This window comes from Eptatretus burgeri, chromosome 11 (assembly GCF_056783735.1).
Source record: "Eptatretus burgeri isolate ZD-2024b chromosome 11, Ebu_testis_v1, whole genome shotgun sequence".
In the NCBI taxonomy this organism is placed as follows: Eukaryota; Metazoa; Chordata; class Myxini; order Myxiniformes; family Myxinidae; genus Eptatretus; species Eptatretus burgeri.
The window spans coordinates 86693545-86707056 of record NC_140971.1 but is presented as its reverse complement, the minus strand read 5'-3'; the positions used below and the strand labels follow the sequence as shown (position 1 = coordinate 86707056).

Genomic DNA, 13512 nt, shown 5'->3' with positions numbered 1-13512 from the left:
TACGCCCGATAATTAATCGAACCGTCGAGGTCGACGAATAACACCGCTCGGTTATCCCGATAGTACGGAACGGGTCGCTTAAGTGGCCCGTGTCCGAAGTCGACCTGCGGCGAGGTGCGATCGCCCGGTCTACCCTCCGTGTGGGTACTGAGGTAGGTCGAATTTGGTGAGCAACCCTATCCCACGCGGGGGCCGATTGGCTCGATCGCGGTGAGACCGAAAGGTCCACCCGTGACTGGTTCCCGGTGTTAGTCCGAGAGGGTCACGACTGGATTGTCCGTCCGGTGGGCGACGTGCCGCGATTCGAGTTACGTGGCCGTCAGCACGCCGCGGGCGCGAATCCGCAACAATACCTTCATTTTGGTCAGGGGGTCATGATTGACGGACCAAGTTGTGAAGTTTTCTGTTCTCAAAGTTTTTTTGTGCCGAGGGCTGGCTCACTTCAGCATCATCACTGAGCCCAGGATGGCTTCCAACTGCAGTTCATTTGTCGTAATATTCCCAGGGATGGTTTTTAATATCTCTGTGAGGTTCGTCTTAATTATTCCTGTGAGGTTCTTCGTCATTACTGGTACAACTTTGGCATTCTTCAGCTTCCAGGATCTTTTCACTTCATTCATGAAGTCTTGGTATTTGGTCATCTTCTTGATTTCTGCATCGTTCGTCCAAAATCACTGGTATTAACATCTCAATTAGCAATGCCTTCTTCTCTCTTTTTTTTGAACCTAAGTATGATATCTGATCGCAATGCTTTGTTTTCAATGTTCATGTCCGATGCAATCATAAGGTCGTATGTGAGTGAGCGGTACTTTAATGTTTTCAGTGATTGCTTTTGGTTCATTTTCCCACAAATTTTCTGGAACTGGAATATCAAGGTTGTTGCAGATGTGCAAGTGGATTACTTTACAAACTCTGTTGTGTCGTGTGTACAGCTGTTCTGACACGAGTTAAAAAAAAAATAAATTTGTGTTTCGTCATTAAGTGTCACATATTCTTTTTGCTAACCCCACCTCCACCCTTCACCTGACTTTTTTTTCTCCTTGTCCCCCTCCCCACCCTTCTCTCTCACCCTCTGTCCCCTCCTCGCTGCCCCCCTTCTAATAAAATGCAGCACTTTCCTCCCACACCTCTGTCACTCTCTCGCTTCTGTATATGTGTGTGTGTGTGTGTGTGTGTGTGTGTGTGTGTGTGTGTGTGTGTGTGTGTGTGTGTGTGTGTGCCTTCCTCTCCCTCTCCCTCTCCCGCAGTGAATAGCAATGTTTTCTTCATCCTCTCTGCCTCCCCTCCCCCCTCTCACTCTACAGCTGCTCTCTCTCTCTCTCTCTCTCTCTCTCTCTCTCTCTCTCTCTCTCTCTCTCTCTCTCTCTCTCTCTCTCTCTCTCTCTCTCTCTCTCTCTCTCTCTCTCTCTCTCTCTCTCTCTCTCTCTCTCTCTCTCTCTCTCTCTCTCTCTCTCTCTCTCTCTCTCTCTCTCTCTCTCTCTCTTTTTCCCCCTTTATTGTCCCCGTCAGCGAAGCGACAGGTTGTATTTGCTTGTACATAATAAATAGTTGGGTCATTATACCCCAGTGGTTTGCTCTAGTAGAATAGCCAAAGTTCACCTGACAGTTTCGCTCGGCCATATGCGATAAGTACATGAGGTTGACGTGGAGAGCGCAGTCCCCAGTTGAGGTAACTAGGTCACCAGTAGGTAATGTTATGCTTGGCATAAGGATCCTGTTCGAGGTAGTTATCTCAACTGACATCTGCTGGTCTGAGAAACCTCCTCGTGCATGTTCCGAGACCCGTAATAATATTGTGGTTTTGAGGAGTCTCAAAGAGATCCTCACATAGTTAAAGGTGCAGGAGGACGTGGGATGGGGCATTGGGGGGATTTGAAGATGTATAAAAGGCCACATGTTAAGCTTCTAGGAGAGAAGGGTGTAAAGGCAAGTGGGTGTCAGAAGAGTGGGAGGACCGGAGAGATTTGAAGCTTGAAAGAGTTACTGACTGTTGGGAGATAGATTATTTTTTATTGTACGAACGTGAGGGTCCTCTTTGCGTCCATCTCTCTGTCATTCCTCCGTTTGCTTTGCTTATTTGCTCACTTTTCTTTCTTTCACTTTCCTTCACGCGTTGTCGATTCGTCTTCGTCATTCATTCTTTCCTGCACCTTATGTCTCCGTCCTTTTGCTTTCATCCTTATTTCTTCACCTTCTGCTCTTGTATACCTTCGCTTTCACGTTCCAATGTCTGATAGCTCTGTTACCCTCTGCCTCATCTATGGTGCCCGGGTGACCTGCTCGGAGATGGATTAAATACGTGCCACGAGTGACGTCTCTGCTCCACAGGGAAACACCGGCACTGCGGCTGTGTGAGGAGCAGGAGGGGAACAGCGTACGGAGGGTCCAGGTTTCAGTCAAAATGTGGGAGCCAGAGTCAACAAGTGCAAGGTGTGCAGGGGTCCGCTCTGTCCCCATCTATTTGTCTCTTTCCTTCATTTCATCTTCTTCACCAATCACTCATCCCATCATTCTTTGCCAATCACTCATCTCTCCCTTCCGCATCTGATGCATGATGTTGGCATACTGTACTGTATGTAGCATGGTAAGTTATTGCTAAGGTTTTGAAGGTGGGTTTGTCGTGTAGGTGATAAGGGGGAATGCATACGTGCTGTGATAAATTGTCGTACATATGTTTTTCCATTGTTTTCTCTCTTGTTTTTTGGGGGGGTTTTTCTCTCCATACCTGTTTTATTTCCATTGTAAATTGTAAATACTTGAATTTTTATTACTGCCATGAAAGGCCACTTATTCTGTGCTGATTTATAATGTCAATTCTGATGGCGGCATAAGACTGCTGAGGTGACCAGCTCAGATTTGTTATCCAAGTTCGATCTTAGATGCGGGTACGTGACGTTGGGTTCGCTCAGTCGACTAAGGTCTGTTGTGTTACCGCCGGCACGGTACCCACTCGCACTCGGGTATGGTAACATGACTCTTTTGCATATGGTAACACGACTCTGGGTTGTGGACTCCTGTGCGAAATTCTGGGACGATTGGCAATCACGGTCTCTTATATGCCGTCCTCTCGGAGTTATCCAAAGGTGACGTCCTCATCACAATATATACATATGTAAAAGGTCGTTATTTTACTTGTGGTCGTGAGTTGAAACTTTATCTCCAGAGTTCGTGATGGATTGTGCAATGGTGGTTTGCACATCCCACATCCACATATTACCCAACAAGATGACCAGTGTATGACCACGAGCCTTCTTCTTTGGGCCAAAGGGCACGTGTAGTATGAGGGCGTGTTGAAAAGTAATGCCTCCTACTCTCTTTCTCCAAAATAGGTAAAGATAATCTCCCGCAATGAGGCCGAGTCTTTAGGCCTCTCACTCTCTCACCGCAGGCAGGTCGGTGGTCTTTTTGTCTACTACAGTCTCTTCTCCAGTCTCGCCACCCCCCTGCTCTCTCTGCGATTTGTCCACACCATATTTCCGCATGGTGCTCAAGTCTGCCAACAACACCTTTTGATAAAATTACCAAAATCACAAATCACTGCTCACCTTCACTCTTTCATTCCTCTTTTTTCTTGCCTTTGGAATAAACTCTCTCCCTCTGTTCAATCCCATTCTTCCCTCCAGGCATTCAAAACAACTGTTCACTACCACCTCTTAACTTCCCCCATCCAAAACCTCGATCTTTTCTACACCTGTCAATTCACCCCAAACCCACCTCCTTCAAATTCCCTACTTTCCTTCCTGAAAGTCCCCGTAATGTCCATCTTGTATTCCCCGTGGTCCCCGCCTCATCCCTCTCCCTTCCATAGGTATCCTAATGTCTCTGTTCCCCACTGTTTTGTCCTTCCCACTCCCACCCCTCTTGCCTCATGCCCCCCTCACTGTGCGTTGTGTTAGCTCTCATACGAGCCTCGACAAGGTATACAAAAAAAATAAAAATGAAAGAGATACTAACATCAATCTTTGTTCTATCTTTCATATTTATTTCTCAACATAATCATTACTGTGGTCCACACATTTCTTCCAACGTTCAAGATGTTTTGTGATGCCGTCACGATAGAACTGTGGGTCTTGTTGACGAAGCCAGTGATTCACAGTAGCCTTCGCATCATCATCAGGAGAAAAATGTTCTCCACGAAGGTGTTCCTAAAGTTTGGGGAAGAGATGAAAATCTGGCATTGTCAAGTCGGGGCTGGTGATCCTTTGTGGCGGTACCCCATTGACCGTCTCTTATTCACAGGATTGTAATGGTGCACCAAACTGTCATCTCCAGCCAGTCATCCCAAATCTCATCTCTAGTCATCCGCCTCTCCAGACATATCTCGTGCTTTCGATACAGTCTGGCATTCTGACTTGCTCTCCAAACTCTCTGCCCATGGTATCCAAGGACAGCTCCACCACACGTGGCATATTGTCTTTCTCTTCTCTCATCGACAACGTGTGGCTCTCAACAGTATCCTTTCATCAACTCTGCCCGTCAAGGCTGGAGTGCCTCAAGGCAATGTTCTGGGCCCAGTCCTGTTTTATCTTCATAAATCCTGATCTTCCTGAATGATATCTCTCACTCTCTGCAAAATCCTCTTTATCTATTCGTTGATGACTTCACCCTCTGCTTTTACATCCCCCATCCTTCAGGCAGGCAGGCTGCATCCTCTTCCCTCTCTTCAGACCTTGAAATAAATCACAAGGTGGTCATAAACCGATCAAATGTCTTTCAATCCTGACATATCTCACACTCACGATCTGGCATTCCCCTTCCCCAGCCCCATCTACTTTCTTAACAATCCTCTTGAGGAAGTTCAGTCATTCAAACTACTGGTTCTCACGATCAGCCATGATCTTTCTTGTGCAAACCACATTTCAAAGTTGGCCTCCAAAGCCAGTCACTGACTAGGCATCCTGTGTTACACCAAGTCCTTCCTTGGCACACCTGAACACCTATCCACTGACAAGGCCTTCATCCGCAGCTTTATGGAGTACTGCTTTCTGCTCTGGACTGGCTCCCCTGCCTCACATCGTGCTTAGCTTTAGGTCATGGAAACCAGGGTCTTTAAGATCACTTGAATCTCACATGATGAAGCTGAGTATATGGGTCGATCACTTCACCATCGCAGACAGGTCGCTGGTCTCTGTCTTCCACCACCTCCATTCTGGTCTTGCACCTTCTGCTCTTTCTGTGCTCTGCCCCCCCCCACACCACACCCAAAAAGTTTCTGCAGGGCATACACGATCCACCATCAACCCCCTTTTGGTAAAACTCCCAAAAATTCAGGATCACTACTCACCACCACTCATTCATTCCTCTTTTTCCCCAACTTGTGGAACAAACTTCCGCATTCTTTTCAATTACATTCTTCCCTCAAGGTCTTCAAGACAGCTAATCACCACCATCTCAGATCATCAATCATCCCCCATCCAAACACATGACCTTAACTAACCTCGTTAACCCCCACCACAAGCCCACCTCCTTCCAAAGTTCTAGTTTTTTTCCTTCCTGGGAGTTTCCTTCTATATCCATCTTGTCCACCCCATGCATCCTTTTCTAACCCCCATTCCTCCACACACCCATTCTTTGTTCAGATCTGCCTCTGTTTTGTCCTTCAACTCTGCTGTTGGTGCACCCCCCTCTCTTTCTCTCTCTCTACTGTTCCTCTTATTCTGCTACGTTCTGATCCGTTTCGTGTTCCAGCTCTTCCATGAGCATTGACTGTGCACAAAAAATAAATCTCATCTCAAGTCAGTCATCCCAACTTTCATCTCCAGCACTTCACACTTCACAACACTAACAGCATCGTGCTGCCCTCTACCATCTTGACTCACGTAGCAAGCACCGAGACATCCAGTATCAGAATCACCAGACTTCAAACCCATTGGCTTTGAATATTTTACCTGTTTTGGAGAAAGCTAATGGGAGGAATCCATTTTCAACACTTCCTCGTAGTTTGAGAAGCTTAGTTTGACTGTTTTTTTAGATCCTCGAGGAGGATCTCTAAGTCTTACTCACGTTGTTGTTCTTGTGGACTTTTTTGTTTCACAGCCCACAGTTTTCATCGAAACTTCCTGAAACTTGGCAAATATATGTAAAAATACCCTGCGCAGACGGTAACCATCTCCGATTTTGAAAATTCCTCCTAGAAAAAAAGTTATGACGTCAAAATATCTCCGCTAATGGAAATCACCTAAAAATTATCTCCGAAACTAGACAAGCTTTTTGAATTCTGTTTGCGGGAATCGAACAGGGCATTAGCAGAGATGAATTACCGCACATATGCTACATCACTATGACGACATATCAATTTTTATGACGTCATTTCTATTTTTTGACATTTTTTGTTTCACAACCCAGAGTTTTCATCGGATCTTCGTGAAACTTGCCATGTATATGCAGAAAGCCCACACGCAGGCAGTAACCATCTCCGATTTTGGAAATTCTTCCGAGAAAAAAAAGTTGACGTCATAATATCGCCGCTAATGGAAATTGCCTACACCATTATCTCCGAAACTAGGCAAGCCGTTTGAATTTTGTTTGCGGGAATCAAGCCGGGCATTAGCACAGATAATTTATCGCAAACCTGATACATCACAATGACGTCATATTCGTTTTTATGACGTCATCATAAAGAGGACGAGGATCTTAGCTCATTTGAGCTTGTTTAGGTCCTGGGGCCGAAGTACACGTCCTTATATTTGTTATTTATTTATTTATTTTTAACATTTCTATATGAAAATAAATTTTTAAAAAGGATTCTCTCAACAGAGGTAACAGCCAGTGGTCCCAAAAGAAAAGAATAGAAAAAAACGATTTTGTATGACCATGTATTCTGTGTGGCCTTGCGGACTGGAATGTATATTTTGTATGACCAGACCTGTGGCCTTGAGGCCAAGACCATACTGAATTCTCATGCTCTTTACAACGTGTTGGTCGTGTTTTTGTATAATATACTCTATAATAATGCAGCAAATGCTGGTGTGGCAAAAGGCTTTATGGTCACCATTCCAGGAAGGTGTGTGGTTGGTTGTTATCTCCACATGCGTAGAACGGAGCACTCTCAGGTCTCAAACTGTTGGTGTGTGTGTGTGTGTGTGTGTGTGTGTGTGTGTGTGTGTGTGTGTGTGTGTGTGTGTGTGTGTGTGTGTGTGTGTGTGTGTGTGTGTGTGTGTGTGTGTGTTGTGTACAATCTGTTGTTGCATTTTCTACCTTTAATCAAATGCTACATTCCGTTTTGCATGTCCAGCATCTCTCCACATTTTCATCTTGTCCAGTTTACCGATGTCGTAAGTATATGAATCCAAAGCTCTAAATGGTGGCACTCATGGAAATTATTTTGGATAACGGAAGAGTGAACATTGACTCTTTGGGGAATTTGTAGATTTAACGAATAATGTTGAGGAAACCGATGGAGCATGAGTCGTTAAATCACCTCTGAGATCCGCTACAACCGGCATGGTGAAACGGCAGTGGTTGTCGTCCATTCATGGCTATAAGTTAAACAGACTTGCCTGCTCCATCACTGTACATTTATAGTAGGCCCGGTCCCCTAATGCATGTATTCATGGCCATGGGTTTCGTGTGACCTTTACTACAAGATGACTATCTCTGGCTCGTTTATTTATTTATATATTTCCGTGAGATCCCAGAAGTAATTTACAGTACCCGGTCTTGGTGTACGGTTTTGCCGAGCATCAATCACCGACATTTCCAACGCTCGATGGTCCTTTGGTCATGCCGACTCGCTAAGGAATCCTCGGAAGAGTTTTGAGCGTCCTCGTCCCACCGAACCCAACAGCAGATGTGAAGGCCCACACACGCATTATACGCTTTGTGTCCAACCCCAGCATGGTTAGGCCGAGCATGGCGAGCCGCCATGATGTGCCACCGCACGCCTTTTAAAAACTGCCACCATCCAGGTGGTTACAGCATTGTGGTGACGCAGCCACCGTGCAACACATGGTTCGATTGGCAGACGGCCGCATCCACCCTTTTCAGAGTCGTTTATCTTTGAACACCACTCGCGGCGGACAGCACATGCAAACGGGTACACGACACCTGGTGTCACGCTATTGTCTCCCGGTATTTGGTTCATTTCATCAGCACTCATCATCCATCCAGAGCGATAACTAATGTTTAAATTGAAGCATGAATGCGTTCTCATTAAGGCTCTCTGAAGGTGTTTGCACACGTCATTGCTTTGTTTTTGTTTTCGGTCATGTTGTCAGATAATTGCACTAAAACACGAGCTCTTGAGAAATCGATGTAAACGCACAAAGGAATTGTAATTCCAACCATCTTCACAAAAAGGTCACCATTTTTTACTTTGGGGGGAAGGAGGTTGGTTGGGGGGGGGGTGACTCAACAACAGCATTTTGCAATAAAGTGTGCATTTAAAATGTCATATTAAAAACGCATCAAATGCCATCTTACAAAAGCAGATGCGACTACAGAATGTAATCAAATGCATGCGACCACGTGATGCTTCATAGGACCACATGGCGCCTGCATCAAACATCTCCATGGTAACAGTCAAGAGCTGCTGATAACCCTCAATAAAGATTGTCTTGCATGTTCGTCAGTGCTTCCCGGATGAAACTTTGTATGGACTCGGACAAACTTCCAAAGTTATTTTACATCAATGATCCGGAAGCCCCAAGAACATTTAAACTCATCGATTCGTCACCTGGATGCTGCACCTTAACATACCGCACTTTTGGCATCCCTCCGGATATTCTTCCTTACATTTACTGTCACATACGTTTGTCTTTCATCCATACTTCTTCCGTACTTCCTCCTCAATCTTCTCTTCTCCATCCTCCCTCTTTACATTCACACTTTACACACGAGTCTGGTGCTGCTTTAATGGTTAAGGTGGCTGGTTTAAGATCTTAGGATCTTGAGTTCGAACCCCCGTTGGGCCCTATTTTTACTGTCCCTCCAGTATTTGTTGGTGGTGTCTTCCACTATGTTTTTTCCCACGTTGTCTTTCACGAACAGGAGGATAGTTATCACCAGCTCTGTGAACAAATTAAAAATGCCTGTCGGCTTCAATCGAGCATGAGCCTTGCCAGCCGGTTCGTGCGAGACCTGGGTGAAAACTCTTCTCAGTTTTGGCCTTTAAAACAGTACTGTATATGTACGTATGTATGTATGTATGTATGTTTGTATTCGCTCTTTATAACATACATACATTTATACATATTTATTTATATATATTTACACATATATATTTATACGTGTATACATATCTAAATATATATATATATATATATATATATATATATATATATATATATATATATATATATATATATATATATATATACATACACACACACACACACACACACACACACACACACACACAATTAGTATGGGGGCTGATGGCCTGGATATGTGCACACTCACCTCTGAGCTGCCTCTCCTGGGTTCGAATCCTAACCCAGCTGTAAATTGTTCGAATCCCAACCCAGCTGTAAACTATTGTCCTGGTGTTTCTCAGGTAGAGTGATTCATGGATGTGTGTGCTGTCTCTCGGATGGTTGCCAAACGAGCGTCCTGTCTGCCGGCATTAGTTGGTGGACGTTATAGATCCCACGGTATCATTTGCGAAGAGTTGGCAAGCTATCACCAGCACCCTGAACAAATTACAAATTCCTGCAGGAATTCTTGCTGGGAGGATGTCAAACCGCTTAGCATTACCTTGGCCTACAAACTACTTTGGCAGAACTTGCACTCTGTGTCAGAGTATGGCAAATCGCATTGGACAATTAGTAAGGAATTCCTTTTTCTTATGAGATGAAAACTTTTTGTTTTGTATTATGAGACTAAGGATTCGTCACTCCCTGGGCGTCATTTTCCTGGTCTCTCTATATGCTCCGACTGAGGCGAGTGATCGCACCGTGAAGGAAGCATTCTATGCCACGCTCAAGTCTGTGGTTGATCAGTGCCCCAGGCGAGATACTGTTCTTGTCCTGGAGGATTTCAGTGCATCAACTGGATCTAATAGGGATGGTTATGAGACATGTGTTGGTCCTCACGGGTCTGGAACTGTGAACCAGAATTGCTTTAAGTTCCTTGACTTTACAAGAAGTCATGGACTTAGGGTGGCTGGTTCATGGTTTCAGTGTGCACAAGCTCATCGCTGGATTTGGTATTCCAATGCTGGCGGTGTGGCAAAGGAGATTGACCATGTGCTCGTTAATGGTCACTGGAGGATGATCCAGAACTGCAGGGTCCACCAGAGTTCTCAGCTCCTCAATACTGACTTCAGGCTTGTTGGAGCAACTGTAAAGTTGCAGCTTAAATCTGGGAGAATGGCACCATCCCAGCCCAGGCTGGATGTTGGCAAGCTCAAGGATGAGAGGGTAGCTGAGGAGTTTGCAAACAGGCTGAGTTGGGATTTGGGGGGCCTGGGTGCTTTGGGGAATCCTGAAGAGTTGTGGAGTGCCTTCAAGACCACCATCGTTGATGTTACCGGTGGATATCTTGGAACTCACTGAAGGGCGAGGAAAAATTTTGTCTCTCAAGGGACTTTGGATACCATTGACCAGAATTGCAGAGCCAGGCTGAATGGCAGAACTGAGCTGTTCAGGGAGCTGAGGCATCAAACTAGACATACGCTTTGGGTGGAGAAGGAGGCCGATGTGCGAGGAATCTGTGAGGGGATCAAGAATCACCTGTGGTCAAGTGATTCTCATCTTGCTTACAGGGGAATTCGCGTGTTGCATTTCTCCAAGCCCGTCAATCGGTGTACTGCAGTTCGAGTGGAAGGTGGTAGGCTCTTGACAGAGGAATCCAAAGTGAAGGCCCGCTGGACTGGTTACTTTTAGCGGCTGTACCAGGTTGATCCACCAGCTGTTGAGTTGGATGTCAGGGATGTTGCTATCCCTATTGCTGACCCTCCAATCAACTGTGATCCACCTTCACTTGTGGAAACACAGGCTGCGGTGAACCGGTTGAAATGGGTTATAGCTCCTGTGATATGTAGCATCCATGCTGAACTTCTCAAGGTTGGTGGAAATGCACTTGTGTCATTGCATGCAGTTCTGTGCTCGACTGGCTGAATGAGGAGTCAGAGCCACGGGGATTACGGGTTTCCTGTGTCAAAACTAAGATCCAGGCTTTCAATGACATCTTTGATGCTGCTATCTTGCCTGTACCTGTATGTGGTGAGGATGTTGATGTCACGGAGAGATTCACTTGCCTTGTCAGTGATATTCATGTGTCTGTTGACTGTGAGCCAGAGGTCATTATGCGTCTTAGTCGTTCTGGGGAGTCATGGATTCACTGGATTATGGGGTGTGGCACTGCCGGTACCTGTTGGGGAGGACGAAAGTCCGAGTCTTCAGGTCCTTGGTTCTTCCAGTCTTGCTCTATAGATGCGAGACTTGGACTCTGGCCAATGATCTGAGACGGAGACTTAATTCCTTTGGTACCAGGTCTCTTCGGAGAATCCTTTGCAATCGCTGGTCGGACTATGTGTCCAACGAGCGGTGGCTAAGAGAGACTCAAATGAGATTTGTTACCTGCATAGTATGTGTGTCAGCTGCTGCATGGACATGTGGCTCATTTTCCTGACGCTGATCCTGCTCACCAGATTGTTTCAGTGAGGGAGTCTCTTGAGTGGAGGAGGCCAATGGACCGACCACGTGCCTTGTGGTTGCAGCAGGTTGATTGGCATCTCAAGGAGAGGGGGATGGGCCAGGCATCTGCCTGGGGGATGGCCAGACGGAGGCCCCTGGAGTACTGGCAGAAATTGGACGCAGCGATGCGCTGCTCCAGCGCATGCTCCCATACATGGCCTGACCAATCTATTCCTTACACCACCCAAATTTCGGGAAACCTGGGGTATCAGCTCCTTGTTCTTCCTAATTTTATCCACTTAAAAGTGTTTTTGGTGTATAAACAAAGTCAAGGCTCATGGAAGAGTTAGAACACTGAACGGATCAGGATGCATCAGAATAAAAGGAACAGTGGAAGGGAGTGAGGGGACACGAACAGGACAAAATAGAGGGAGTGGGAGAGGAAACATGGCATGATCGAGATGGATACAGAAGCAAAGTCTCACGAATCAAAAACTGGGGATTTGGAAGGGGGTGGGCTTGGAGTGGGGTAGGGGAAGGGGGGGCTGTGGGATGAATGGGAATAGAAAGGATCATGGTTTTTGATTGTGGATGATCTGAGATGGTGGTGAACAGTTATGTTGAAGACCTGCAGGGAAGAATGAGATTGACGAAAATGTTGAAGTTTGTTCCACAGGTGGGGAAAAAAGAGGAATGAATGAGTGGAGGTGAGCAGTGATCCTGGATATAGGTAGTTTCACCAGAAGGGGGTCAATGGTGGACTGTGTGCCCCCTGCAGAAACCTGGGAAGGACAAAGTATGGAAAGAGCAGAGGGAGCAAGACCAGAAAGGAGGTGGTTGAAGACAGAGAGACCACCGACCTGTCTGCCATGATGAAGTGATGGACCCTCTCGACTCAGCTTCAGCATGGGAGATTTCATTCGCTGAAACCATGAACCAGCCATCTTGAAGGTCTCAGTTTCCATGGCGTTTCTTGTACTATTGTGGGTTTCTCGTTCTGAGAACCTTTATATAATGCCACTCTTAAGAGCACTTTACACCTTCCACCACATTTTCACCAAATTTAAATTATACACTGTGATGACCTGTTTCGTGCCGACCGGGAATGTCATGTCAAGTTAAAATTAAAGAAAAGGCAAATTTCAAAAACTCAGATTGGCCCATATCTGATCATTATTTAAACGTTTACTTCACCTTCTAGTGTTAAAAAAAATGCAACTTTAAGTATCAATTTTAACTTCCGTGACTGGGTTTCTCTGGGTGCTGCCTTATCTTATCCATGTTTCAGGTAACACACGTTCTGTACTCAACTACAAAAAACAAACAATAAACAACATCTAATACTGGACCTGATCCACCTTTTACAACAGTAAGTACCAATGCTCAACTTGAAGGATTTCATGGAAATGTCGTTTAATTGCAATGACTTGAGGTCAAAATAACATAGCATCATGTCCGTCAGCAACCGTTGATCTGATACCAATTGAGTGTAATGGAAATGAAAGTACAGCACAGTACTCATATTTATGGACGGTGATGGCGCATTGATGCTCTCTTGACAGCTGAAACGGATCTCTCCAAATGTGTCTGCATCGATTACGAGCTCCCCTGACATTGACACAGTTCCTGCATTTCTGCCGCATGCTTCTGATCAGAAAACAAGAACATTTGAACAGCTTTCACTGTCTGCAATAATGTCTTGAACGGGATTCTGTTAGGTTTTTCAGTAAATGCCAGTCCAAGTATCCAGAGGTCATGATGAGGGTGAGAAAAGTGATGAACATGACGTCCTGGAAGGTTCTATCGATTTGAAGGATGAGCTTCTTGTTGGCCAGTCCATTACTTCCGTCGTTTCCTGTGCGTCGTTTTCCATGATGATCCTCAAGCATTGTTTGACATTGGAATTAAATCTGGGTCAATGGAGATGGCAAGAGGT

General features: G+C 45.5%; 1 long non-coding RNA gene across 1 annotated transcript in view; it reads left to right on the top strand.

Moving 5' to 3' along the window:
* The window catches only part of LOC147017561 (uncharacterized), a 40691-nt gene extending 28010 nt beyond the window's left edge, over positions 1-12681 (top strand). Inside the window, exons 2-3 of the long non-coding RNA XR_015049749.1 lie at positions 2329-2430; positions 12355-12681. This is a non-coding gene — a long non-coding RNA (uncharacterized LOC147017561). The remainder of the gene's footprint in view (positions 1-2328; positions 2431-12354) is intronic.
* The last annotated feature ends 831 nt before the right edge of the window (positions 12682-13512 follow it).